We start from the raw sequence: 12,402 nt of genomic DNA, 5'->3' as shown, positions 1-12,402 counted from the left end.
AGTGCGTTTCAGGAATTATCTGGCAGCCTAGGAACCACCTGAAGGTTTTGGGTTTCTGAAAGCAAACTTAGCCATTAGCCGCATCTTACAGATGAGAATGTTGTACTGAACTGTAACTATAAATCTGCTTTTCTAATTAGACTGCGGCTTTCTTGTGGACAGAGACATGTCCCGTGTTTTCCATTTTTCCAGTATCTCACTCAGTGCCAGACATAGAATAGTGTCCAGGTAGGAGTTTGTTGAGTGATTAAATGAGTAAATTAACAGACCTGCCCAAGGGCCCTGAATAAAGGTGGAGCCAGGCTTTGCAGACAGGCCTCTGGCTTCAAAGCTGTCAAGAAGGGAAGCCAGGGGACCACAGAGCTGCTTCTCATTCCGCCTGTGCTTAGGGGTGGCTTCCATAGTGCTCTCTCTGCCCCATGCTGTGTCTGCTTTCTGGGCTAGGGCCAGATAAACCCATGCTACTCTGCTGTCCCTCATTTGGACATAGGTGCTCAGAGCTTACACTGCTCTTCTGAGGTTAATCAAAAGAATACTTGAACTCAGTAAGGACGTGTGTATGTGTGTGTGTGTGTGTGTGTGTGTGTGTGTGAGATGTGGGCTTTCCTGCACTGAGGTTCCCTGGGAATAAACTGGTGAAAGAAAACCGAAGCCTTCAGGGGACCCGCAATGTCTTTATTTTAATAAACCTGTCACTAGTGGTCACTTTCGAATGAAAGCAATCTTATGTGAATGGAAGGGGAAAAATAAACCTGCACCCTGCAGAGTAACCCCAGAAAAGATGCAGCTTAATAGGGCATTTTTGCTTCAAGAGAAGAGGAACAGAGTTAAGGCCACTTTAGATCCATCCTTGGAGAGGCAATTGAAAGGAGAAAGCAACAGCTTAATTCCCAAGGAAGGATAAAGGATTCCTGGGTGCTCCCGGGAGTGAAAGTTGGCCTCTGGCTTCCCTGCTGAAGCGCAGTGACGCGGCCTCCTATTCGTGCCGAGGCCTGTGAGAACCCAGAATGGATCCCAGTGTCTGGAGGTGTCTTTCAATGGCGAGCTGAAACTTGCTGTTTCACCCTCAGGAAAGCGGTGACAGGAACTGTCCACAGTGAGGGGGAGGGGCTCTCCAAGACAGCAACTCCAGGTCAGGAGAGAGCAGTGTGGTGGCTGCCTGGGGGAATCGCCCCACCCAGGGGGTTAGGTCTTCTCAGTGGCCTGGTCGGCTTCTCCCACCATCTCCAGACAGCACACCCAGGAACCGGACACAGGAGGAAGCTACTCCTCAGACTCTGTCCACTGGGGACAGAACAACCTGTTAGCAGGAATCACAGATTACTGGGATTTTTCTTTTCTTATTATTCCTGATATTTTCAATTCAAAGTCATTTTAATAAATAGAGTGGAAGAGGGCATGGTAGACATAGGGGAAAAATGGAAAATGTCATTTAAAAAAGACTTATTTCATTCTTTTTTTTTTTCTTTACTTCAGCAGGCAGATGGCCATCTCACCTTTCACCCTTGGCCAGGAGCAATAGCTGATGGGTCAGCCGAGGAGAGCAGTGGTTTTATTTTATTTTTTCATTTCAAACAGATTGTGTAGCCCTTGGGGTGTGGGGGACTGGTGGAATGGAACTGTGGGCCTGGAAACTAATTATGCCTCCCTGCATGGCTGAGCTAGTTAATACCAAACTGTCATTGGGGCTGGTTCCTCCCTGGGGCAGAAAAGCTTTCCAAATTCCTTATATCTTTCTCTTTGCCTTGAGAGCTGAGGTATTTTGGGCTTTGACACATTGGGAGAACAGGAGCAAAATGCAGAAAGCGCACAAAGCTCTGAAATGGTGCTATGGGTTCTGGTTCCAAATGTGACATTCTGATGCACATTACTTCTCTAGCCCAGGCATTGTGGTGTGGTACAAGAGAGCTGGGGTTTAGAGTCAGATAAATTTTGCTCCAGTTCTGGTGCTGCCACTCATTGGCATAATGTCTCTAAGTTGTTGTCTGAGGCTGCCCAGAGAATCTAGGACTGGTAACAGTTTTCTTGTCTACCATTTCCCACCTCAGTCCCCAGCAGTGACTGAGTGACTTAAATATGTAAGCCGATCTCACTTTATTGAAGCCAGAGCTGAGCCCCTGAGGTATATGACATAGAAAACAGGACACCATACGTGACAAAGGAAAATCAGGAATTCAGTAATTCTTTACAATGGATTTTTAACTCATTAATCAAATCAACACGAATCTTTGAAAAATAGCTATACAGATATGAGTATGACAAATGTTTTCAGTCTACAGATCATAAACTTGCTATGCATGAGAGTTCTCTAACTCTTTGCAGTAAGTCTGACGTGCATACTTGCTGTCTACCCTTCCCGCTTTTGGGATCTGTGGTCACAGTTCATGCAGCCCTCGGCTGGAGTGACATCTCAAATGACAGTGGATCCCATAAAATCCATGGATTTTTTTTTAAGGACAGAAAAGGGATTTTAAATATTGGGTGGAAATATTTTAAAAATTTAGCCTTTGTGACAACACGAATGTCATGAATATTCAGTTTGTACACAGTCTCAAGCAGCTAGGGAGATGCATGTTTCCAGGGAGGGAGTGTTATTCCCTTCATGGCTGAGGGATGGGAACTCTCTATCATTTCAACACCAGATTTCCCTGAAGACCTTAGAGTCTGACTTTAGGAAAATTTGGAAGTGAAGTCTCAGAGACAGGCCTACTTCCTTCCCCTGCAAGGCTACCCACACCTTGGCTGCATCCGTATGTCTAGGCTTTAGCTGAGAAACCCCCAGGTTCCTGGAGAGAGAAAAACTTCCTTGATTCTGAGCACTGAGATGGTAACTGATCCAGACTTGAAGCAAAGCAGCCTGTTTCCATCCCCAGCAGGATGCGTATTTTATGGGAAGATTTAGTCTTGGCTATTGGGTGTTATTTGTTGAGAGCCCCATTCTCTCCATGCTGCGTTCTCATTAGAATTCATTGTTTGTTCTTGAAGAAGCCCCTAATACAAATTGAGATGGCTGATTGCAAGGGAAAGCTTAGAACTGTCCCCTTTCAAAAGAGACTTCGTATCATGCAGCAGTCCATTCTAACTCTTCAGGAGAACCACAGTTTTAGCAACTATATATCCCCATAGTATCTGGAATAACCTGTATTTCAAATAGTCTGAACTATTTCCCCCAAGAAACAACCTAAATGAATCACAAATTCCAAGATTTCCAAAATTTATCATCCATATTAACTCCTGTACCTGGAAGCAGCAGATACATAGCGCTTATATTTTATTTAGAAAATATGGTCACAATGAAGTAAGCAGAGTGCTCATAAATGGATCCAGCTGTTCCTTATGTGTGTGTGTGTGTGTGTGTGTTGTTTTGCAATGCCTATCACACGGGATTGAGAGGAGCATTTCCAGAATGACAGTGTGGGGAGTTCTCTGATCTTCTTTACAGTGGAACAACCATGATTAGTGAAAATGATAAAAAATTAACCATTTCAAGTTTCTGAAAATTTCCCTAAGGGCATACATCAAAGGGAAAAATATTCAAGAGCATCTATGACATCTCAATAAGAACAGAAAGTATGTGGCATTTGAGCCATGGCTCATATCCTTCTCCAGCTCTATGGATGAGAAGATGAGGTTCCCTCTCTCTCCAGCTCCTAATCTAGGGCTGGGGTTTCTCCCCAGGAGAAACCTGGTCAACCAGAAGAATTTCTCATACATCTCAGCTCTGTATTGTAGAAGCAGAGAGTGTGGCTAAGAAGTCTGGAGTTTCCTTCTTTCACTTGTAGGGTAGGAATTCTATCCTATGCATGGCAGCCTGAGAATACTGTGTCTTGATTGTCTCCACCCCTGCTAGCACCTGGGTGGAGGTTCCATGTCAGAGAGGCAATTAAAGAAGACCAGTGAGTACCATCCCTACCCGGCACCCCACTTATAGAGCATGGATATCATTCTGAGAGAAGTTGGCTGCTGTTTCTGCTCTCAGCTCCAGAGCATTGATGCAGAGATTCTGCCCAGGGAAAGAGGAAGGCTATAAGAACAGAGACTTCTGTGGTGTTCCCTGGAGGGAATGACATTATTTAGAACAGAGTGTGAGGAAATTCAAATCTAGAAGCAATTTATGAGCAATGAAGAGGAGTCTTGTACCTCTATAATATCAATAAGTTGGATCAGTTAGAAGTTTAACACATAGAACAAGAGAAAGAAACAAATAAGAAGCACTCTTCTGGGCCAAAGCAAGCCTCAAAGATTGGCCTCAAAGACTATTTATGTATGAAGAGGCATGGATTTACTTAGAACAGACTGTGGAGAAATTTATGCCTGAAGGCACTGCAAGCACAACAGGGCAATCAGTTAGCAATTAGTGGAGGCTAACAGCTGGGTGTGATAACAAATAGACAGTCCAGCCAGAAGCTTAATAGGGAGATCAGTGAAAGAGACAATGAAGTGGACTCTGTTAAAACCTGTCACCCTGAAGGGTAGTGTGGGAGGATTTAGGAAGACTGTGCATATGCCCAAGGCTGCACTTTCAAAAGAGTGACATCAGAGACTGCACATGGTAAAGGACTTCAGTGAACTAGTCCATATGAGTCATTAAACAAATAAGCAGAGGAGCAAACAACAACAACAACATATTCTGGGGTGGTGATGGTCAGTATCCAGAATTGCTAAAATATCTAGTTTTCAACAAAAATTTGAGCTACATGCAAAGACACAAGAACATGTTTACCTATTCATAGGGAAAAAGCAGGCAACAGAAACTGCCTTTGAGGGGCTCTGGATGTTGAACTTAGCAGATAAAGGTTAAAAAAAAGCAGCTATTATGAATATGATAAATGAACTAAAGAAAACTATTGAAAGAATTAAAAGGAAGGAATGATGATAGTTTTATCAATGGAGAATATTAACAATGAGAAATTATAAAAAAGAACCAAGTGAAAGTTTAGAGCTGAAAAGTACAATAATCAAATTAAAATCACTAGAGTTGCATAACAGTATATTTAAGTTTGCACAAGAAGGTCCAGGAGAACTTGAAGATAGATCAATAGAGATTATAAAATCTAAAGAAAAGATAGAAAAAAGAATGAAGGAAAATAAACAGCCTCAGAGAATTGTTGAATAGCACTGAGTGCACCAATGGTCTGTATGATGGCAATACCCAAAGGAGAGGAGAAAGTGAATGAACAGAAAAACTACTCAAGGAAATATTGTCTTAAAGCATCCAAATTTGATGATAAACATTAATCTTCACATTCAAGAAGCTCAACAGACTCCAAGTAGGATAAATGCAAAGAGATTTACATCCAGGCACATCATAGTGAAAATGTTGAAAACCAAAGACATAAAGAAAGTCTTGAAAGCAGTCAGAAAAAAACGTACTCATCATGTACAAGAGAATCCCAATAAGATTAACAGCTTACTGCTCAGCAATATCTGTGGAGGTCAGAAGGCAATGGAGTGATATATTCAAAGTGCTGGAAGAAAACTTTCAATCAATCATCTGATGTACTGCAAACTTGTCCTTCAAAAATGAAAACAAAATAAAGGCTTTAACAGATAAACAAAAACTGAGAAAATTTGTTGCTAGCAGACTTACCTTCTAGGATATATTAAAAGATGTTCTTCACATTGAAAGCAAGTGACACTAGACAGTAATTTGAATCTGCATAAACCAAAAAATAGTGCCACTAACGGTAATGATAAAAGATAGTAAAATTGCACATTTCTTCCCTTAACTGATTTAAAAAGTGATTTCATGAAATAATGGGTATATAAATGTATTGCTTAAGCATGTAGCATAGAGAAATGTAATTTGTTTGACAGTAACATCACAAAATAGGCAGATGGGATCAAAACTATATAGTAGTAAGGAAGTGGCACTATATGGTAACTTAAATCTACAGGAAGAAATGAAAAGAACTAGATGATAAATAAGATGACTAATATAACAAACTTTATTAAAATGTACTTGTTTTCCATCATATCTTCTTGAAAATACACAAAATCACATAAAATTAAAATTATAACAATTCTTGTATACAACAATTATTGCATTGGATTTGTTACATGTGGACATACTGTATATAACAATAGTATAAAATGGAGGGAAAGGAAATAGAGCTATTTGGGAGTAAAGTTTCTATATCTCAGTGGAATTAAGTTAATTATATATCTGAAGTGAACTTTGATAAGTAAGATGTATATTGTAAACCCCAAAGTTACTACTGAAAGAATCACCCAAGAAATATGGTTTTAAAAAATCATTAAAGAAATTAAAATGTTGCACTAAAAAATATTTGCTTGACACAAAAGAAAGCAGTAATATAGAAACAGAAGAACAAAAAGGACATGAGAAATATAGAAAACAAAAGTAAAATTTCAAATGTAAATAAAAACATAAATAATAACATTAAATGAAATGGATTAAACTATTCAGTCAAAATGCAGAGATTGTCAGACTGGATAAAAATGTAAGATGCAGCTATATATCCTCTACAGTATACATACTTCAGATTCAAAGATTGAATCTGAAGTGAATGGATGGAAAAAAGAAACACCATGCAAACACCAATAATAAGAATTGGAGTGGCTATATTATTATTAAACAAAGTAGACATGAAAACAAACAAACAAAAGAACCTAGAGAGAAAGAGGACATTTCATAATGATTAGAGGGTCTATCCATTAGGAAGATACAGGAACTAAAAACACATGTGCATCTAACGACAGAGCCCCAAAATACATGAAGCAGAAACTGAGAATTGCAAAGGAAAACAGACAATTGAAAAACAGTTGGTGAGCCAAAACCCCACTTTCAATAAAGGATAGAACAATTAGGCAAAAATTAAAAACAAAAAAACAAAAAAACAGAAGACTTAAAGAGTATGATTAACAAACATCTGTGGAACACAGTGCCCAAGAACTGAAGAATACAATTTCTCCTCAAGTGCATGTGGAACGTTCTCCAGTATAGACTAAATGCTAGGTCATAAAATAAACCTTAATAAATTTAAAAGACTTGTAATCATAGAAAATATATTTTCTGGCCACAGTGGAATAAAATTAAGAATCAATGACAAAAGGATATCTAGGCAATTCACAAAAATATGGAAATAAACAACAGATTCCTAAATAATCAATGGGCCAAAGAAGGAATTAAATGGGATGTTGGAAAATACTTTGAGTTGAATGTAAACCAAAATACACATACCGAAACTTATAGAATGCAGCTGAACTAGTGCTCAGAGGGAAATGCATAGCTATAAATGCATCTATTAAAAAAGAAGAATGACGTAAGTTCAATAGCCTAACTGTGGTAGGCTGAAAACTTGCCCCCAAAAGGTATCTCCATCTTAAGCCTTGGCATCTATAAATGTTACCTTATTTACAGGTGTGATTAAGGTGTAGATTTTGAGGTAAGGAGATAATCCTGGATTATCTGGATGGACATAAATGCCAGCACAAATGTCTTTTTATGAGACAATTGTGTGTAATTGTGTGAGATTACACACATGTGATGAGAGATATAAAGATTGTAGTGATGTGGCTACAATCCAAGAGATGCTGGCAGCTACAGAAACTGAAAGGGGTATGGAATGGATTCTCCTCTAGAGCTTTTGGAGGAAGTATCACCCTGCTGGCATCTTAATTTTGGCTTGGTGATACTGATTTTGGACTTCTGGTCCCCAGAACTCTGATAGGATAAATTTCTGTTGTTCTGAGCCATGTCATGGTTGGTAATTGATTATAGCAGCCACAGGAAACTAATAAACTGGTTTTCTACCTTAAGAAACTGAAAAAAGGAGAACAAATGAAATCTAAAGCAAGATAAGGAAGGAAAAGTAAATATTAGCATGGAAATAAAGAGATAGTGAATAGAAAAACAGAGAAAATCAACAAAGCCAAATATAATTCCTTGAAATGATCAACAAAATTGATAAATTTTTAGCTGGACTGACTAAGAAAGAAGAGAAGACTCAAATTGCCAAAATCAGAAGTGAACGAAGGCTATTACTACCAAGCTTAGAAATAAGAAAGAGTATAATGGAATGTCGTGCCAACAATTAGATAACTTAGATCAACACATTAGATGACTTCGATGAAATGGACCAATTCAGAGAAAGACAAAGCAACCAAAACTGACTTAAGATGAAATAGAATGAATAGAACTGTAATGATTATTAGCAAAGAGATTATCTAGTAGCTTAAAAACTTCTCCCAAAGAAAAACCCTGTCTCACATGGCTTCATTGGTGTATTCTACCAAAGATTTAAAGAATTAATACCAGTTCTTCACAAACTCTTCTAAAACACAGACAGGAAAGCACTTCTCAACTCATTCTATGAGGCAATATTACTCTGATACAAAAACCAATAGAGACATCACAATAAAAGAAAACTCCAGACTAAAATTTCTTATGAAATTTTGTGTTGAGGAGCACAAAAACCCTCAACAAAATACTAGTGAAATGAATCCAGCAACATATACAAAGGTTCATACACAACTACCAAGTGAGATTTATCCCAGAATTACAAAGTTGTTTTACCATTCAAATATAAATTAATAGATAAATAAGGGTAGAAACCGTGTGATCATCTCAATAGATGAAGAAAAAGCATTTGACAAAATCCAACACACTTTCATGATTAGAAATACTCAAAAAACTAAGAAGAAAAAGGAACTTCCTCAACTTGATAAAGGGCATTGTTTTAGTTTGCAAGCTGCTGGAGTTTGTTATAAGTTTATATAAGTTATAAATTTACAATCCTAAGCCTATTGAAATGCCCCAACTAAGGCATCCAGTGATAGCTTAATTCAAGAAAGGCTGATGTATCTGGAACACCTCTGTCAGCTGGGAAGTTATGCTGGTCCCTTGCTCCTGGGCTTTGTCACTTTCAGTCTCTGTTCCTGGGGGAGGTTCCTCACTTTGCTTCTCTGGGACTGGCTTTCAATTCCTGGCTTCTCTTGGTTCTCTCCAGGTTCTGGCTTGCTTACTATCTCATGGCAAGGTCTGCTGGGCTCCAAGCATCTCCAAATATCTCTGTCTCTGTTCTCCAAGTATGGGCTTCTCTGTCAGCTCTGGGCTCTGTCAGGTCTGAGGCTTCTCTCATTTCTGGCTCTTTCCAAAATGTTTCCTCTTTTAAAGGATTCCAGCAAACTAATCAATACCTACCTGGAATGGGTGGAGTCACATTCCATCTAATCAAAGGTCACACCCACAATTGGGCATGCCACATCTTCTTGGAGATAATCTAATCAAAAGTTTCCAACCTACAGTATTGAATCAGGATTAAAAGAAATGGCTCTACCCACAATATTCCATCAGGATTAAAACATGGCTTTTCTGGGGTACATAATACTTTCAAACTGGACAGGCATCTATGAAAACTCCACAGCTAACATCATGCTTAATGCTTAAAGACTGAATGCTTTTACCCTAAGATCAAGGACAAGACAAAAATGTCTGTTTTCACCACTCCTATTGAATATTAATACCAGAAGTTACCATGTGAACCAGTATTTTCACCCCTAGGTATATACCCAAGAGAAATGAAAACATGTCCTAGTTTTCCAGTGCTGCTATAACAAATTACGACAGACTAGCTGACTTAAACAACAGAAATTTATTTTCTCATTGCTCTGAATGCTAGAAGTCTGCATCAAAATGTCAGAGGACCATACTTCCTCTGAGTCTGGTGGGACCTAGCACTGGCCAGCAGTCAAGGATGTTTCTTGGCTTTGCTCCATCACATGACATCTCTTTCTTTCTGTGTCTTTGTCTGTCTCTTACTGTGTCCAAATCTATCTGCTTATAAGGACACAGTCACATTGGATTAGAACACACCCTAATCTAGTTTGGCCTCACTTTAGCTTATAACGTCTTCACAGATCCTGTTTATGAATAAGTTCACATTCCCAGGACTCGGGGCTAGGACTTGAGCATGTGTTTTGGGTGACACAATTCATTCCACAACAACACACATCCACATGGAAACTTGCACACAAATGTTCAATAGCTACAGTGTTCATAATAGCCTAGAAGTGGAAAAAATCCAAATGTTTATCAACTTATGAATAGATAATAAAATGGAATGGTCTGTCCATACAAAGAGGTATTATTTTGCAAGAAAAAAGGATGGGGGACTGATATATTCTACGACGTAGAGGAACCTTGAAAATATGCTGAGTGAAGGATGCTAGTTACAAAAGGCTGCATATTATATAATCTCATTTAGTTGAAATGCCCAGAATCGTCAAATATATAGAAACCAAAAGTAGATTAGTGCTTATATAAGGCTGGAAGCTGTGGGTAGGAAATGGATAATAACTGCTGATAGGTACAAAAGAGGTTCTCTGAGGGTGAATTTTAGGCATAATTATAAGTAGGTTTAACTTCTCTGCAGGAATAAGTTTCATAAGGGCAAGCCCCAATATGGAGGGCTCAGCCTATTAAATTGTTAGTCCCCAATGCTTGCAAGAATATCAGGAATTACCCAGGTGGAGAAGCTTAATATTTCCATATTTTCCCCCAGTCTCTCAAGGGGGCTCTGCAAATACTTTTTTATTCTCTACCCAAATGACTCTGGGATGTATTGGGGCATCACACTAACCTGTACAAACTAATAAGATCTCACCCCCTATTCAAGGCTCCATATAATTATGATGTTTGAATAAACTGACCATAAAAGTTCAATTAGATAGTATGTTACAGAAAATATAAATTTTGTACCAAATAAACATCTCCTCCTTTGGTCTCATGCAGAAGTTGAAGTTTCAAGACACAGTTGATATCCTCCTTTACCCTTTAGTCTGATTTATCTTAGTCCTACCCAGATCAGCTTCATTCCTATCTGTAATTGAAGTATGAGATTGTTAGTGGGGTATGAAGGATCATGCCCAGTGGATGGCACTGCAAGTCACAGAGCAACAGATGGGCTAGCCTAGCCTCTCACAGGGGGGGAGGGCAGCATGTATTGGAAAAGAATACACCCTCCACAAGGCCCCTGCCTGCCGCCCTGACCTCCTCTCCCACGACTTTCCAAGCCTCTCATTCTGCTCCAGCCCCTTGGCCTTTTGTTCTTCCTGAAATGCACTGGCTCTGTTTCTACTTTGGGGCCTTTTCCTTACTGCTTCCTTGCATGACTTCTCCACACTTCATTCTGCCCTCTGCCCAGATAGCACCTTCTCAATGAGGCTTTTTTCTGTGACACATCCTACTCTTTCCCATTACCTCTATTTTGTTTTCCTTTGTGCATATATAATCACCTGAGATGACTTGATATATCTGTTCATGTATTGTCTTTCTCCTCCAGGAGGCTGTGAGGCAGGGGCATTTTCTTTTCCATGTCAGTATCCCATGTGCCTCGAACAGTGGCTGACACCTGGTGGGCTTTCAATAAGTCCATATCCAATGAAGGAATTCTCACCTGTAGAACAGCGAGGTTACTGTTGAATAAGAGAAGCTCCAGCATGTGTGTGGCGAGTGGGAGATGGGCAGCCCCTTTGGGAATAAGCCCAGACCTCTAACCAGCCTAATTGTCTCTTTCCTGCTGAGCATGAAATAGCCACACGCATTACTTTTAGGTCCCTGTAGAAAGACTTTCCTCTCTGTCTGCAAACCCAGCCAGGACGGGTAGCTGGAGCCAGTTGTGATCAAGTACCCAGTCCTTGTTGAATTAATAATGAGCCCTGTGACTGCAGCAGGTGGTTGAGACCTGGAGCAGGATTAAATGTGTGTATGTGGTGGTGGGGGGCGGGGGATTAGCTGGGGCTCTTGGCCTGCTCAGCCTGCTTGGATCAGTGTTTGGCTCCAAAGTAGCAGGGAGGTCAGTAGCAATAAAAGGCAGGTGAAAAAAGTGGAACATCCTGGCAGGCATCCCCAGAGGGCAGGAATTACACACCAGCAGCACCTGGTTCCATTTAGGGCCGGCCTGTATGTACCAGGATGAAAAAATGCATCTGTCACATTGGTCAGAGCCAGTGCGACTCAGTGATTCTCTGAATCCGGTGGAACCGTTCGAAGCCAGGCCTGCCTGGGTTCTGCCTCTTGCACTGGTCCCCCCCTCTGCTCTGTGCCCTCCCCCTTGGCCCTGTGCTTACACTCCTCTCATACCAGTGTGTACTGTACCACCTGTCCCCACCCTCAGGCCTCTGGGCACTCTCGCTGCTGCAGCTGTGGCTCAGCAAGCCTGCTTCTCTTGGGACACCGACAAATAGAACACACACAGCACATAAATTGTCCTCATCAACACACACCATCTCCCTCTCCATCCCAGGGCCTCAGGGAGCTGCAAAGCATGCTTCAGGGTGGTTCCGTGGAGCATGATGCAATCCTTGGTGTCCTTACACTAGAATGGCTGTGGTGCCAGTGGAGGTAAGGGTCATATGAGTCACAATGAGGTGGCCCTG

The 12,402-nt window shown here is 40.4% G+C and overlaps 1 protein-coding gene and 1 long non-coding RNA gene across 7 annotated transcripts in view; one reads left to right on the top strand and one right to left on the bottom strand.

The window, feature by feature from the left end:
* The window catches only part of GALNT18 (polypeptide N-acetylgalactosaminyltransferase 18), a 390,932-nt gene that overhangs the window by 17,874 nt on the left and 360,656 nt on the right, over positions 1-12,402 (top strand). The gene's annotated exons all lie outside the window — the stretch shown is intronic.
* Positions 10,596-12,353, bottom strand: LOC143644690 (uncharacterized). The gene is made up of 3 exons (XR_013156820.1): positions 12,250-12,353; positions 11,260-11,420; positions 10,596-10,844 (listed from the first exon to the last, which is right to left on the bottom strand). It is a non-coding gene; the product is annotated as an uncharacterized LOC143644690 (long non-coding RNA).

Source organism: Tamandua tetradactyla, chromosome 8, assembly GCF_023851605.1.
Source record: "Tamandua tetradactyla isolate mTamTet1 chromosome 8, mTamTet1.pri, whole genome shotgun sequence".
NCBI classification, from domain to species: Eukaryota; Metazoa; Chordata; class Mammalia; order Pilosa; family Myrmecophagidae; genus Tamandua; species Tamandua tetradactyla.
This window is presented reverse-complemented; position numbering and strand designations above follow the sequence as displayed.